Source organism: Felis catus, chromosome X, assembly GCF_018350175.1.
Source record: "Felis catus isolate Fca126 chromosome X, F.catus_Fca126_mat1.0, whole genome shotgun sequence".
Classification (NCBI taxonomy): Eukaryota; Metazoa; Chordata; class Mammalia; order Carnivora; family Felidae; genus Felis; species Felis catus.
In genome coordinates this window covers 4,332,381-4,348,325 of record NC_058386.1, presented here as the reverse complement: position 1 = coordinate 4,348,325, position 15,945 = coordinate 4,332,381, and the positions used below count along the sequence as shown (strand labels likewise).

At 42.1% G+C, this 15,945-nt stretch overlaps 1 protein-coding gene across 5 annotated transcripts in view; it reads left to right on the top strand.

Annotated features, from left to right (window-relative positions):
- Positions 1-15,945, top strand: part of LOC101082722 (pseudouridine 5'-phosphatase) — a 483,897-nt gene that overhangs the window by 181,936 nt on the left and 286,016 nt on the right. For 4 of the 5 annotated variants that reach the window (XR_006593104.1, XR_002739909.2, XR_006593103.1 and 1 more), the window contains one exon: positions 5,998-6,212. The gene's annotated coding sequence lies outside the window, so the exon portion shown is untranslated. Of the gene's footprint in view, positions 1-5,997; positions 6,213-11,668; positions 15,556-15,945 lie in introns of those variants that run through there. The other variant, XR_006593105.1, reaches the window with a different exon arrangement.

Sequence of the window (15,945 nt, the reverse complement as noted above, 5' to 3'; positions counted from 1 at the left end):
CCACTGCCCTACAGTGCTCTCCCGGGGACAGCCATTGATGTGTACCTTGAGCCCTTTAGGGGAGTAGCACTCATCAAATTCTTGGTCTTCTCACTTCAAGATCTGTTGTTCATTCCTCTCCAGAGCCACGCCCTGCGTCTCGTCTTTATGCCATACTAACACCTGCCTGGAATCCCCACTGCACTGAATCCTCTCTCCGACTTACACTTTCTGTACAATTCCCTTTGGATGAACCCTTCTCTTGGGAAAGCTTTCCTCTTTGCCTTTCTTGGCCTCGCGTGTCCCCTGTCTTACTTATCTTCTTCATCCTCTGGCTGATCTTCAGCTGTGTCCTTCGGGGCTCCTCCCCTTGTGCCTCCCCATTAAAGGTTGTTCTCATTTTCAACCCTTATTTTGGGCAGCTCCATCCAATCCATCCTTCAAAGACAGCATTAAGCGGTCCTCATGCTATACATGCTCATAGCACCTGATGCCGTGGTGAGACCCATCACAGAGCATTCACATTGTGTGTTTACTTCTGGTTCTTCCCACCTAAATTGGGTTCTCTAGAGAAACAGAACCAATAGGATATCCCTAGAGATAGATAGAGATAGAGATAGAGATAGAGATAGAGATAGAGATAGAGATAGAGATAGACTTAGAGATACAGATACAGATACAGATACAGATAGATACAGATAGATATAGACATAGATATAGACACAGATACAGATATATACATACATAGGTATATATACCTATCCATCTATAGATCTATTTATTTATAGAAAGAGAGATCTCTGTAAATAGACAGATACATAGGTATAGCCAATAGATCTTTATCCATACAATAGATAATTATAATTCTGTTAGGTAGATCTATTTATCATCTATCTAGACACATCTGTCTCTGTCTCTGTAAATAGCTGTATTGTTATCTCTGTCTCTCTCTCTCTCACTCTTGAATTATTTTAAGGAATTGGCTCATGTGATTGTACAGGCTGGCAAGCCCCCAAATCTGCAGGGCTGACCAGAAGGCTGGAAATTCAGCAGGGATTCTATGTTGCAGTCTTGAAAAGGAATTGCTTCTTCTTTGGGAAACTTCAGTCTTTGCTCCTGAGTCCTTCAAATGATTAAATAAGACCCATCCCCAACCCCCAACCACTCCCCACCCATCCACATTATGGAGGGTAATCTGTTTTACTCAGTCTACCAACTTAAATGTACTCACATCTAAAACATATGTTCGCAACAACATGAAGACTAGTGTTTAGCCAAACAACTGGGCATCATAGCCTAGTCCAAAATAAATTTCCTCACACCACCTATCTCAAATATGGAATGGATGTGGTACCTGGCCCTGTATAAGTAATTCTTTTGTGTATAACTCCTCTATAACATTAAAAATAGCAGTGATCAGTACAGGTATTGAGTTTATACTACGTACATAGACTATCTACATAGACTATGGACATCCGCTAAAAAATGGTTTCTTAGCTTTTGCTCACAATATTCTGTTTAATCTTCACCCCTAACTTGGAGATAAGTAGTTCAGCTCTGATATGATATGGCTGGACTCAAAAAGCTTGATTTGTAAACCAAATGGATATAATCAATGAGATATAAGACTAGGGTTTAAATCTAGGTCTCCTGGCTTCTAATCTTATCTCCCAAATTCTAGCACCTTCCTCTCTTCCCGTATTTATATTGGTATTAGGTTATGATCGTGTGCTCAGATGTAAGAGAAATGTATCTTTTCTGTGTCTCTTGAACCATTTCTCTAAATGAGTATTTATGAACAATCTTTCTCCTCTCAAGCATGTAAAAAAAATTCCAAGGGTTGCATTAAGCCTGTTATAACCCAGAGCCTCTCTCTTGACCCCAGCTGCCTCTTGTTTTAAAACAATACTTGGAAGAAAATAAATTGTTAGCTCTCGTGGCAGAGGCTTTATGCCAGGCTTTAGGGGATCATTACCATAATATTATGCGTCAGGAAGCAATTTTCCAAATGACACTTCGGTGACCCCAAAGAGCCTTAAATCAAAAAGAGAGCCTTGGATTCTGTCTATTTAGTGCAAAAACAGTCATTGACTTCTGTTTTTTAAAATAATCAAGCAGATATCACACAGAGGACAAAGTTATTGAGCTTTCCATTCTTTGGACTGTTGTCTGGGTCCAAGTAGATATCATCATTTTGTTGGTCGAGGTGCTAAATTTGGGTTGTATTAGGAAGGGATGGGGGGAAAGACTTAGAAATGTGTCATCCTCTGGCATGGTAGTTGAGAATTCTTAACTGGAATATTCATAAAACTGGAAGATAAATGTCTAGGGAGAATGGACCCTGTCTTTTTCAATGTTTTATGCCCGTCTGCTTGATCTGTGCCTCGTTCCAAACACCAAGGAGCCCAAGACCCAGTTCTCAAACTGAGTTATCAAACTTCCCCAAAGTAGAGACTGGGGTCTTTCAGTAAGAATTTGGTTTTCCTCTTTATTCAATAGCTTAGTTCTCCCAAATGCACATAAAATGGGCCTTTCTCATGCAGTTTCCAATACACTTTCCAGAAAATAAGATGTACGTGAATGCCATGTCAATTGAAAGAGCTTTTGACTAGGAGTATTATGGTCACTAGAGAATAATCACTTGCTATGTATATTATGCAAAAGACTTTGTCTAAAGCACTCTTGTTTGTAAATAAAGCCCTTCAATGCCTGTAATATAGGTGTAGGTCCACCATTCACTTCCTAGAATACAGTTCTTGATAAAGTACCAGAATAGGCACACTAACGTGAGCCACTTACTTCTGCCTGGTTGGAACAATTGTGTTTGTTTGTAGGGAAATGGGACAGATGATGAACCTTGGCAAAGAGTCCCCAAACATTCAGCTCCTCCTTCACATAGAGTCAAATTTTCCGGAGACTGAAGTGATGGCTGTCAAACCTGCTTCTTTCCTTGGAACAGCCCACAAAACATAGGACAGAAAGGGATTGAAACCATCAACCCAAATGACTACCCTGGAGGAACACTGGTGTGCACATTACGTAGGACTTACGGCCTTCATCTCCTTGTCGCTGTGGGGTGGAAAAACCTAGCTAGAAATGCACTGATGAACAGCCAACACTTCAAGAAAAAATTCCAAATAGAAACTAACTCAGTAAAACAGGAGGGTTCTGGGCACAGATCAGCCGGAGAAAGAGAAGAAGGTGTCAAGAGCAGAACCCAGCCAGTCCAGATGACACATGGCTCCCTGTATACCTCGCCCAAGCATTGCTCAGCGGGCATGTGAGACTTCAAGGTGTATCCTTTGTAACCCACTGTGTTACAGAAAGTCATAGTTCTCTTTATAGACCGTCGGCTGCATCATCACCCAAAAAAGTCCTTTTACCTTCTTCCAAAAGTAGCAAGTCCAACGGCTTCTCCAAGGAGTGCTGTGTTCTGAGGCTCTGATTACTGGTGGTAAATTCAGCTTGTTATAAGAAAACAGAGGATGAAAGGAGCTCCACAGATGAAGCAAAGAGATGTCTTGAAAAATCGACTCCATCAGCGTTGAGGAGAGTAGGCCAGCACAGAAACTCAGGATGGTGTTGCCAGGAACCACTTGTCAGTTAGGTCCTGAGAGCCCCGTGTGTGTTTGGGTGTCAAAACACAAAACAAATAAAAACAAAGAAACAGAAACGAAACACAGACTTAGTCAGGAGAGAGTTTTATTCCAAAGGATTATTGGAAGTGTGGGGAAAGCCACTAGGGACATAGGGTCCGTGGAGCTTGAGAGAATGCTCTGTCTGTCTACAAGGTCAGCAAGGACAGTTAGGCAAAAGGGGATTTAAAAAGATTTTTAATGTTTATTTTTGAGAGAAAGAGAGAGACAGAAACAGAGAGAGACAGAGCATGGGGAAGGGCCAGAGAGAGAGGGAGACACAGAATCCGAAGCAGGCTCCAGGCTCCGAGCTGTCAGCACAGAGCCCGACGCAGGGCTCGAACTCAGTGACAGTGAGATCATGACCTGAGCCGAAGTCAGACACTCAACCGACTGAGCCACCCAGGTGCCCCAAAAGGGGGTTTTCTCTTATAGAGAAGAGTAGTCATGACTGTCATAACCCACAACTCTAGAAGGATCTGGGCATGGGAAATGTAATGAAAGGTGGCACAATCCAATGGTAGACCAGAACTTGGTTTCCCCCTGAGCCAGCCTGTCCTCAGAAGAAGCTGTTCTGTCTCAGGCTGAGCATGCCAAATAAAAACAATCTCAGTAGAAAATTCAGGGCCTTGGGAGAAGGAGAGAAGCTGAACTAAAGTATGCTTAACAAAGATTTTTGTTGCAGTGGATGAGTGGGAACAAGCCATTCAGTGAACCATTGACGAGGCAAAGAATGGGAATCTGAAGAGTGTGTGTCTGGCTCGTCTAGGTGAACAAGCAGGCGTCTGTGAACTTATCTAGCTCACGTGAGGGAGGGTGGTTCTTCCCAGTCAGCGGCTTTCCAGAACAGAGAGGGTGGGGCAATTTCTTAACCTTCCCCATTTTCCAGGATCACGGGGTTCCGGTAGATTTCAACATTGTCCTGGGTGAAACCCTGTGGAAGGGTCTTGGGGGAAACATTAGTTTCAACGCTCAGCCTCCTGGCCGCTCAGGCTCCATGCACTCAGCATATAAAGAAGGAAGATGACTGTGAACGGAAAGAATGTCTTGTGGAATCCCGTTTCATGGGATGGCGTTGGTGCCATGGGTATTGTCGCTACAGCTTTTCTTGGTCATGTGGCTCTGGGAATCATGACGCACTCTGGAGTCTCCAGGAAGGAGCCCTGGAGGCCTCTTCGTTGACCCATTGGAGCAAGCTCACTGCACACCCCTTAGAAAGGATTTCTTTTCTTGATAGCAGCTTCCTTGAGATGGAACTCACATGCCATTCCGTTCACCGACCTAAATTCCACAACTTTTTCAACAGATTCAGGCTTGTGCATTACCACAATTTTAGAACATTTCCATTCCGAAAGAAAACCCCATAACCATCAGCATCCACTCCCCATTCCACCCTCTGCCAGCACGTGGCAGTCACCAGTCTGCTTTCTTTCGATAGGTTTGGCTTCTCTGGACATCTGACGTAAATGGACTCTACAACGTGACCTTTTGTGTCTGGCTTCTTTCACTGTGTGTGATGTCTTTGAGGTTCAGCCACATGTAGCATGTGTCAGAATTTCATTGTTTTTTTTTTTTTTTTATGGCCAGATAATGTTCTGCTATATGAATAGAACACATTTTGATGATCCGTTCATCACGTGGTGGACATTTGGGATTTTTCCATGTTTTGGCTATTATAAACAGTGCTGCTGTGAACATTCATGTATGAGTTCTTATGCAGACAAACGTTTTCTTCTTGGACAAATAACTTCATTTCTACAAGACTCTCATGACCACCAGGGGCCACCCACTATTAGAGGATGGATCCCAATAGGTACCTCCTTACAAGTACCTATAGAATCCAGGATTCTGGGCAGAACCAAATATGCAGCAGCTACCCCCTACCCTTATACTCTTGCCATGGCTCATTCCGTCTGCATGTCCCATAGCTTAGATTTGCACTGAAAGTATTAGCCCTTTGGGTCAATCATGCTCTCAAGAGATGAAAAGCCCATTTCCTCCTGGAGGAAAACATGGGCAGGTAGAGTGTTGGCCCGAACAGCGATGGCTATATCCCCTCTCAAAAAGATATTTGCAGTGAGGAAGCAGTCCAGTTGATTCAATGATACTTTGATTAAGTCATGGCATTCAAGCAGTGATGGATAGAGAGAAGGTACAGCATTTGGGTTAGAAGAACTTGGTTCAGTCCTATTCAGGCTCCTTCTTAGCTGTGGAAGACACTGCCCACCCCTTCTTCCGTATGCCCAGCTCTGCCCATTTCCAGTCTCCTAATGGGTAGATGTCCCCAGGTGACCAGGTCCCCCCAGAAGTGAGCAGAAGTGAATGTACCAGGTGTGACTGTGGATGTCTGTCACAGGATCCACCCCTCTGCGCTTCCTTCCAGATGACTGTAACGCTGATGCCCAGAGGAACCCGGCAAGATGTGGGCTGAAGACAACAGAAGCATGACAGCTTGGATCCCCGAATGACTGTGTGGACCAGAGACTTCCACTGCCCCATGGCACAAGCCCTACACTGTGCATGAGAGTGACCACGTCTGAGCCACCACGTTGGGTCCATTTGTAGCTGCAGCTTACCTACTCTAAAGCACCACCTCTGGTAAGTCTGTGCCAATACCTTCTGTTCTTTGGGGAGTAAATTAAGCAATGCATGTCACCAGCTCTATAGCTGTACGTTGTAGTCAAAACATCTATTGTTAGAATTAACATTGACTAGAAATCATTGCTTATCAGTCATAGCTGAAGCTGTAGATTTACTCACACAGAGTGGGGCTAGAGATGTAGCTTTTAGAAAATGTGGAAGGAGATCCAAAATCATCATCTAAAGGCTAATTTCCAGAACTCTAACTATGGGCTTTGTAAGGAACAGATAAACATAAAACCAAAACAATCCTTTGCAACAGACCTGGGACAATTGAAAGAAACGTTCCCACTAGGGGCATTTCACGGCATAGGTTTTCATCTTTGAGAGACTGTGATTATTTAGACATTTGGTCAGAGACACGTTTAACAAAATACGAGCTTTCCAAAGTGACTATGTTATGTCGAAGAGGAGTTCGGGTGGCAGAAATAATAGAATCTAATCTAAACACAGGACCTTCTGGAATTGTATAGCAAAGATTTGATGAAAACTAGACAGAACTATGTGACATTAATACCTGCAGCTGTTTGTGCCTGGAATTTATTGTGTGTGAACACTCTGTCATACATAGGAGTATAGCATTGGCATCAAACACGTTTTATGGAATTAGTGAGAACATTGTGTTATTTTATTTGACAAGAACATGTTTGTTCTTTTATATGACTTTTAAAAATATTTTGGGGGGAGTGCATGCAAGTGAGGCAGGGGCAGAGAGAGGGAGAGGGAGAATCTCAAGTTGGATCTGGGCTGCCAACACAGAGCCTGACGTGGGGCTCGAACTCACGAATCGTGAGATCATGAACCATGAGATCATGACCTGAGCCGAAACCGATGATCGGGCGCTTGACCGACTGAGCCGCCCAGGCACCCCCTTGTTTGACTTTTTAGAAAGAGACCTTGCAGAGGCATACCCTACCAAATTAAAACAGTGGTCCAGCGATGTAGACTGACATCTCTACCAGTGGTTAAAATGCCACCTCACAGCACAGAGAATGGATTTTTTGAGCTCAACAGCAGGACTTTTATGAGTTCTCAGTACATGCAAAATTATAATAATTGTTTCTACTTGCTCCCTCTTTCAGAATCATTAATTGATTTTCCTTATTGTATTCAAATTACAGACTATATTTAAAAATGTTTTATTAATTGCCAGCATACTCCAGGCTCCTTGGCAGTGTGTTTCCACTCTGCAGAAGCTGTTGCTTGTTTTTGTATTATTTATGAAGGGTATGTTTATTCTTTCTTAGCATAAAGAGTATTTCTTCCAAGTGCCGGATCGCTCTCAGGAATAATGATGTTGTGTTGATACAGAGAAGGGGAACGAGCCTTCGGCTCCTGGGTCTGTCCTTGGGTCTCTCACTTACTAATTGGGTCGCCTTGGAAACTCAACTTAAACTCTCTGTGTGTCACTTTTCTTGTTTATAAAAAGAGAATGGTAATCACAGTGTCCCCTTCATCGGGTTGCTGTCGGGACCAAGGAGATTAGCAGAACCATTCTTGGCTCCATTGTAAACGTTCAATAATTGTGTTATTTTTATTGTTAAGCTTTGGTGCTCAGGTGGTTGCTTTATTCATGACATGATTCTGTAGCACTTCCCTTGTGCTAGAGGTGGTGCTGGTTTCTTGCAAACGTAGAGATAGTTACAAGGAAGCTTTGGTGAGCTTCACACTTGGGGGGGAGGAGGCACCACGACCTCCATTCAGTGTTGTTGTGTTTACAGTTGAAGTCACTTCAGAAAATGCTGGTGTCAAAGTATGGAGTTCTCAGTTAAGACTGAGAAAGGTATGCCTTCACAGAGGGCTTGCTTTCATTTCTTTGGACTTTTTCTTTTCTAATTGTGCCGTCTCCCTCCCACGAAAGTTTAATGCCTTTGTTACACAGTGCCTCTGGTTTTGTACTACGTGCCTATTTGTGCTTTATACATAAAAACACTACAACTTTTTTTACCCCTAAGATTCAACCTTGGTCCTTTAGGGGTTCTATCGTCTCCATTGATGGTACATGCCGTACCAAGAAATAACACCATTGAATGAGCGGAGAGGAAATTTTGATAGACAAATAGGAGTGTATTCCCATATCACACTAGCTGAAGCTTCTTATATATTCTTGAGTGACACAATCCACACATGTCTCTATATCAACATCTGCATATAGTTATTTTTACATATACATGTGCCTAATATGTACAGCTAATATGTGCCTAATATACAGCTGATGCTGTTTAGGTATGTATTTACATTATTATACTTGCAAACATACCTAATTCTAGTAGGGTTTGCATTATTCTTTTTTAATTTTTTAAAAGTTTATTTTTTTATTTTAAGAGAGAGAGAAAGCAAGTGCGGGGGGGGGGGGGGGGAGAGAAAATCCCAAGCAGGCTCCACACTGTCAGTATGAAGCCTGATGTGGGGCCCGATCCCATGACCCTGGGATCCTGATCTGAGCCGAAATCCAGAGTCGGATGCTCAACCACCCAGGTGCCTGAGTTTACGTTATTCTTAACATATCCTTTCTAGTGATTTTTTACATAATTCAGAGGAACAAAAAGAGCGTATAGTCCTCCAAATACTATTTTATATCAATGGTTAGTAAGTGGACAAATCTTGTAGTTCATAGTGAACAAAACTGGATAGGCAAAAAAAAAAGCCTCATTAAAATCTGTTTTCCCATCCTAGTTATAGAGGCAAGCGTTTTTGTAGAAACTTTGGATATAGTAGAAAAGTATACATGAGAAACAAACAGACAAAAAAAAATCAACCGTGAACCTAGCGCTCTGGAAACATCATTGTCAATGTCTGAGTATCTGTGTATACACACATGTTCTGGTTATGATAAGAAACACACACAGAGCTAAGTGTTAGAAAAGGGGGTAAGGTCCTCAAGAGGGTAAGACACACCGACTGTGTAATCTAGAATCTAGTCGTGTTCAAAAAGAGATCTGGCCTTTGCCCCTTACCTTCTGGAGGTGACCTCTAAGCCCTTGGAATGTCCTGTGAGAGAGGTGTCTTTGCCTGGGGCCTTGGGGTCACTGGATTGTGTAACATTGTGATTTAGGGTGGGGCTTCTGGCCATGCCAGAAAACCTCACAAAGTGACAGAGGGTGGAGGCTTTGGGTCATGCGATGTCAGCTTGTCTTCCTGAGTGTGTTGGGACTGAGGTCGGCCGCATGGTCAGCCCTTCTTACATGATGGAGCCCCCATAAAAACTCTGGACACCCAAGTCTCAAGGGGGTGTTCCTTGGCAGTTTTCCATGTATATTTTCACCCATCAGTGCTGGATTGTAACACTGTCCATGTCTCCACAGGGACAGAGTACCTAGAAGCTCTGCATTTGTGATTTTCTCACATGCATCTCCACATGCCTTTTCCCTTTGCCAATTTCCGTGTGTACCCTTTAGCTGTAGTAAACCGTAACTGTGAGCAAAACAGCTTTCTCTGATATCTAGGAATCCTTCTGTGGAATTACTGAACCTGACCATGGTCTAGGGAGACTCCCCATAGCTTGCAAAATTGCATCAGAAGTGATGACAGTCTTGAGGACTGCTCTCTGTACTTTGGTGGTTGGGTAACTTTGGCATGGGCATGTAGCTAAATACAAGGGAAGACCACAGGAGTGGGTTAATGCAAAGAGGTGGGATGTAGTGAGACGGACAAAATGTATGGCTCTAGCTAAGAGACCAAAGACCTTCCCTGGGGGTTTCCTAGTGCAGGCACTGTTAATCAGGGCTGGAACTTTTATACTCTCCATGGCATGGTGCAAGGACGGGCTAACCCTGTTTAACAAGCTGGGTGCAAGGGAATGAAGACCATCTCTGGTGCTAGAGAATGCTAGAAGCAGCACACTCAACATGAGGGCATGAGGGGGAAGGTGTTGTAGGCATGATGGTCATGAGGAGGAGCTTCCAGGAGGAGAAGAGCTTCAGCTGGGCTTAGACGATGAGCGATTTGTGGAAGGTCACTTGGAGAAAGGGGGCAGCAGGAGTGAATGCTGAAGGCAGTGATATTTAGGGAATGCTTATGGTGTAGGGCGCAGACCTCTCTTTTTGGGAGGGTGAGTGGGAGTGGGCCCATGCAGTAGAGTGACAGTCATATTTGAGAAATTTGTGGGTGATCTTGAACCTCTGGGTGGGGAATCCGGGTTCTCTCCTGTTTTATTACTTACTGTCCTTAACTATGGCCTTGGGAAAATTAGTTTCTTCATTTGAAAAAAAACGGTCTGTTAATATTTAATTTAGAGAGCTCTTGTGAAATGTAAGTAGGAAATGTATATAAAATATTTATTACTTTCCTTCGCACCTTGGAGATGCTCACAATACGGGTTTCCTTTTATCCCAACCAAGAATAGCCTCCAGGTTTAAGCAGGAGAGTTCTATGAGAAATATGGTATTTAAGAATTTTTTTTCTGGAGGAAGGCAACAGAGATGAAATTGAATTAGAAATAATTGAACATGGAGAAAAGGAACTCAATAAAAATAAGAAATAAATATAACTTGAGGTATTTTGAAAATTGATACATTAAAAAAAAATCCCATGGTCACATAACTCAAGAAATGATTAACAGTGGAGAAACTCAACAGATAGATGACCATGGTTAACATCTTCAGTGTTGAGTCATATGGAAATCATGGACCCCTGATAGGATGTGATGGGAAGGACACCTCCCCTCTGAGGACTTCTTCCCCAAAACCCCTATCTCTGCAGTTTAATCATTAGAAGGCATCAGACAAACCCAGATTGAGAGACAATCTAGAAAATATCTGTGAAGGTCACAAAAAGCAAGGGAATTCTCAGAAATTGTCATGGTACAGAGGAAACTAGGAGGTATAATAAGTAAATACAATGTAAATACAATGTAAATACAAATAAGTAAATACAAATTCAGGATCCCTGGATGGGATCCTGAAACAGAAATATCTCACAATTGGAAACACTGGGAACATCCTCGTAAAGTCTGTAAATACAGTTAATAGTAATGTTCCAAAGTTGGTTGCATAGTTTAGACAAGCAGGCCATGGTCATGTAAGATGTGAATATTAGGGGAAACTGGGTAAATGTTGTAAGGGAAATCTCCATGCTATCTTTATAACTTTTCTGTAAAACTAAAATTATTCCAAAATTAAAAAAAGTTTACTAAAAAATACTAAACAAGACAAAATTAAGAAAAATTATTCCTGATTTAGTACTGGCTATACAAAGAAATTTACTGCCAAATAAACTACTCTAATCTGGGGTTCCAGTATCTGAGGACAGGAGAAAATGGACATGCCAGCTCAAGAACAAAGAAAGAGAATTTGTCCTTCCTCTGCCTTTCTGTTCCATTCAAGTCCCCAATAGGTTGGATGAGGCCCTCCCGTGTTTGGTGAAGGTAGATCTTCTTTACTCAGGCTACTGATTCAAATGTTAATCTCTTACAGAAACACCCTCACAGACACACCAAAAGTAATGTTTTACCAGCTATCTGGACATCCCTCAGACTGGTCAAGTTGACACATAGAATTAAACATCATATGAGCATCTAAGAGAAGCAATACATGGTTTCTAAGTAGCCACGTAAAGGAGATCAACACCCTTTGGTTTTGTGGAACATGGAGTTTGATAGCACATATAGGTTTAATGCCATATGGCCTTGCTTCAGTGAGGAAGATGAAGGTCATCAAAGAAGGAGAGAGATATGGAGGGAGAATAGGAGATGGGAATCTTTAAAAGGCATGCAAGGTAACAAAGATCTGGAAGATTATAAGCTGTGAAATGTATGAAGTCTATCCCTCTTCATCTCACTTATGAAATCTTCGATGAAATCTGCAAAACAGATTCACAAAAACTCTTTGTGTGGCTGGATTTCCCGTGGACATTGGTGAATGAGACAACTTCTGCATGCCATTTGTGTTGGATGACTCAAATAAGGGGCTCCGTTCTAGGTTGTTGATACAGTGCAGTGATCTAGAATGAATGGTCCTTGGTTTTACATTCCTGTTCCATCGTGGTGTCGTAGGTTGACTTAACATGTCACAGTTTTTTACTTCCATGCAATGAAGAGGGTTGGCGTAGGACACACCAATAGTACCTGCCTCTGTCACCACCACAAAGTTGTCTAGAGTGTCTGTGTTCTTAAATCGTGTTTTTGTCTTGCCTGCTAGCAGGGCGTGATGCCGTCTAGTTGGTTCAATTTCCATGGAAGTATACGGTATGCTCCGGTAACAGACCTACTAGATTCCAACACCCTGCAACATCTCTTTCTTTACTGTTTGATCCATTTCAGGGACATTTCATTCTGTTGTAATTATCCAGTCTACACCCTTGGATAAAAAATGAGTATACCCAGAAACATTGCAAAAGTTGGCCATAATGACATGCAAATTACGGAAAATTCTCATACGCAAGAAAATGTTATTGTTTCCTCTAGTGCTGTCAAAAACCTTTGCATTCAAGCACGGTTCGGGCAGCCTTGGTTCACCTGGGAGCTTGTAGAAAATGTAGTATCTCAGGTCCCTTCCCGCCAAGACCTATGGAATCAGAATCTATAATTTTAACAAGACCCCTAGTGGATTTGTGTGCACATTAATGTTTCAGAAGCTCTGCTCCAAAATATACCAGGTGAAATCTCAGCTGACCCTACCAGTGAAGGGAGAAGAGAGCAAAGGAGACCAGAGTGGGTGCTTGAGAGTCTGACCCTGGGGTTGAAAGAGCAGGTTTCCTAACTCCTGCCCTCTTTGTTTTCTCAAAGCCTCAGAGGAGTTTCACTCTAAGACCAAGATGTCAGCTTAACACAAGAACCTTTATTCAAACACTGATTGAGAAAGGCAGTCCTTTCCTCCCCTTTTCTAAAGCTTGCAAATAGCTGTCAGAACCAAAGGATCATTTTTTTTTTTTAGGTGATTTCTCTCCTGAATACAAAAATAGTCCTTTTGTGTGCTAGGAGAAAGGACTTTGCTCTGTCTGGGACCTCTTCGTTTGTTTTATTTACAGTCTCCAATCATGGTGGTATGGAGGGCAAGGAATCGTGTGTGATATTCAGTTTTCCTCCTTTTCCTTTTAAAAGACTGGATGTGAAAGCTTATATTGCTGGGAAGCCCAGAAGAGGATACGGTGGGAAGAGGCTCGTTCTGTGTAAAGGACAAATAGAATTGCCCACATCTCAGCATTTCTCTGTAACTTCAACCATGGTCAAATTAAGAACAGTAGGGGCCACAATATTCACCATGGTTACATTCAATTAAAATGACCTAATATTTTTAAAAGCCCATTTTATGTAGTTACTACTTGGATTGATAGCTTCAGTGATAAAATGTGATGACAATCCATGTATGTGTCTGTCCCCATCTGTAGCCACTCCACCCTTAAATGTGCCATCTGTGTTTGCTGACTTTAGACCAAGACTCTACATGCAATTCTTTTTTTTTTTTTTAATTTTTTTCAACGTTTATTTATTTTTGGGACAGAGAGAGACAGAGCATGAACGGAGGAGGGGCAGAGAGAGAGGGAGACACAGAATCGGAAACAGGCTCCAGGCTCTGAGCCATCAGCCCAGAGCCCAACGCGGGGCTCGAACTCATGGACTGCGAGATCGTGACCTGGCTGAAGTCGGGAGCTTACCGACTGCGCCACCCAGGCGCCTCTCTACATGCAATTCTTAATGTCCCTCCTATTTGTCAGAGTATCAAATTAGTACATGTTCATTCTAAAGCGACAAAGTATCTATAAGCATAAGGAATGCAATGAAGATCGACAACGACCCTACCCCAGGAATGACCGATGTTTACATTTTATAGTACAACCTTCCATATTCCCTTCACTATAGCAAGACCTGGAGAATGTTCTTCCACAACATGGGATCCTTAAATAAGTGAATTAAAAACATTTTATATATCATTCTCGTCTTTCTGTACAAATTCCTAATATTCTTTGGTATCATTGTTACTGGCCAGACATGACTTTATTTGTGAAAATCACACACTTTGTCCCATCTGTCTGACGTCATTGGGTACTTACATTGTTGTCAATGAATCTTCATAGGTTTTAATTTTATTTTTAATTTGCATCTTTGTTAATGGGCTTTTCTCTAGCATTCTTGTGTTCTTTCGACCATTCAGACTTCCTTCTTCCATCTGGTTTTCCTCACTTTTTAAAATCAATGTTTCCTAGTTGTTCTAGTTCAAAAACGTAAAATACAAACACATTCCATTTTAAAGACTATAAAGAAAAATGCTAAAATATTTGTTTGTAAAGACCAAAAAAAAAAAAAAAGGAAAAAATACAGAAGTACAGATGTAAATTGGAAATCCCAATCTCCTCATTCCCAGCTTTCTTGCAGGTTCTTCCTCCAAATTTCTCCCTTGTGGGGGTAATGACTCCATTGCGTCTATGTTCTACCACACCCTTTAGTAAGCACATACAATATAGTGTCAGCACACATAGAGTATTTTTAAAATAATGTGAAATCATCCCAAATATTCTATTGTGTGTACATCTTAGATATACTTTTTTTCCATGCACTCCGATTGGGTTACAGTATGGTAATCACACTTAGATGCCTTTGGACAGTGAAGCCCTTGGACACATATACACCTGTGTGCATCTCAGTCTTGGATGCATCCAAACAGCTCTTGGGAAGTGCCAGGAGTCCCCCTATGATCCATCACTTTTGTGCACAGAGAAGGGTGGCCAGCTGAATACAGGCAAAGATGTGTGTACCTGGGCCATATTCTTGCTTTGAAGAGCAGAAGCCCCCATTCTGACCTAGACCTGGAAGGCGAGTGCTGCCATCTGATTTCCTGCTTCAACAGAGCGTGTCTGGCGTTTGAGTGGGCACGATGAGCATCATTTCCTCTCAATTCTAGAGGTAGGGGCAATTCCACGGATGGACGCTAATTTCCCCAGACTCTTCAGATCACCTAATGTTACATGCTCGGGATGGAGAGAAGGTGGCCCCAGCAGAATGGGGTGATAGTCAATGGTGGTAAGAAACAATGGAGACGGGTTTCAGAAGAGTCACAAAAGGATCACCATGAGAGGATCACATCAGTTACAGAACCAAAATCCAGAATTCTCTGAGTGGCTGCTTTTTGCCCCAGATGTGGTAGGTTCTGTGTCTCTGTGGAATCAAGATCATCAGTGGAGAGAAGTAAAACTTTCTGGATAGCACTTGTAGCTTTGGACTTTTTTCTTTCTTCTTCTTTTTTCTCAGCTGTGTTCTTTCCGAATTGCACAGCCATGGCCTTAGGTCATAAAACCTTGAATGGCAGAGAATGGATGTGTTTAACTATTTTATTGAGGGAGAATAAAATATTCATGTTTGCCTCAAGTGTCAGTGTGTTTGATGCTTTGTGAAGTGTTGAAAATGTGGTACCATTTAAGAGAGCTTAAGACTCATACTGAAAGGCAGTTTATCTTTACTGGGGAAATGCCAACATCCTACATTTGAGTTTTAGATCTTGTGAGTGGAGATAACAGGTACCCATTGAATATTTCTGGCACTAAAGAAACATGGTTTTTCAGAATGTCAAGGTTTTATTCCCCACCCATCTCTCTGAATGCCTAGTACTTAGGGGAAGTGTTGCCTGCTTTCTCAGCTACTTACACTGGATAAAGTCTTTGTGTAAAATTTCCTTTTAATCCCAAGTCTGTAAACCACAACAACGAAAACCCAAATAACAAAAATCTGGGATAATGAATGAAACGATTTTGCCTAAGG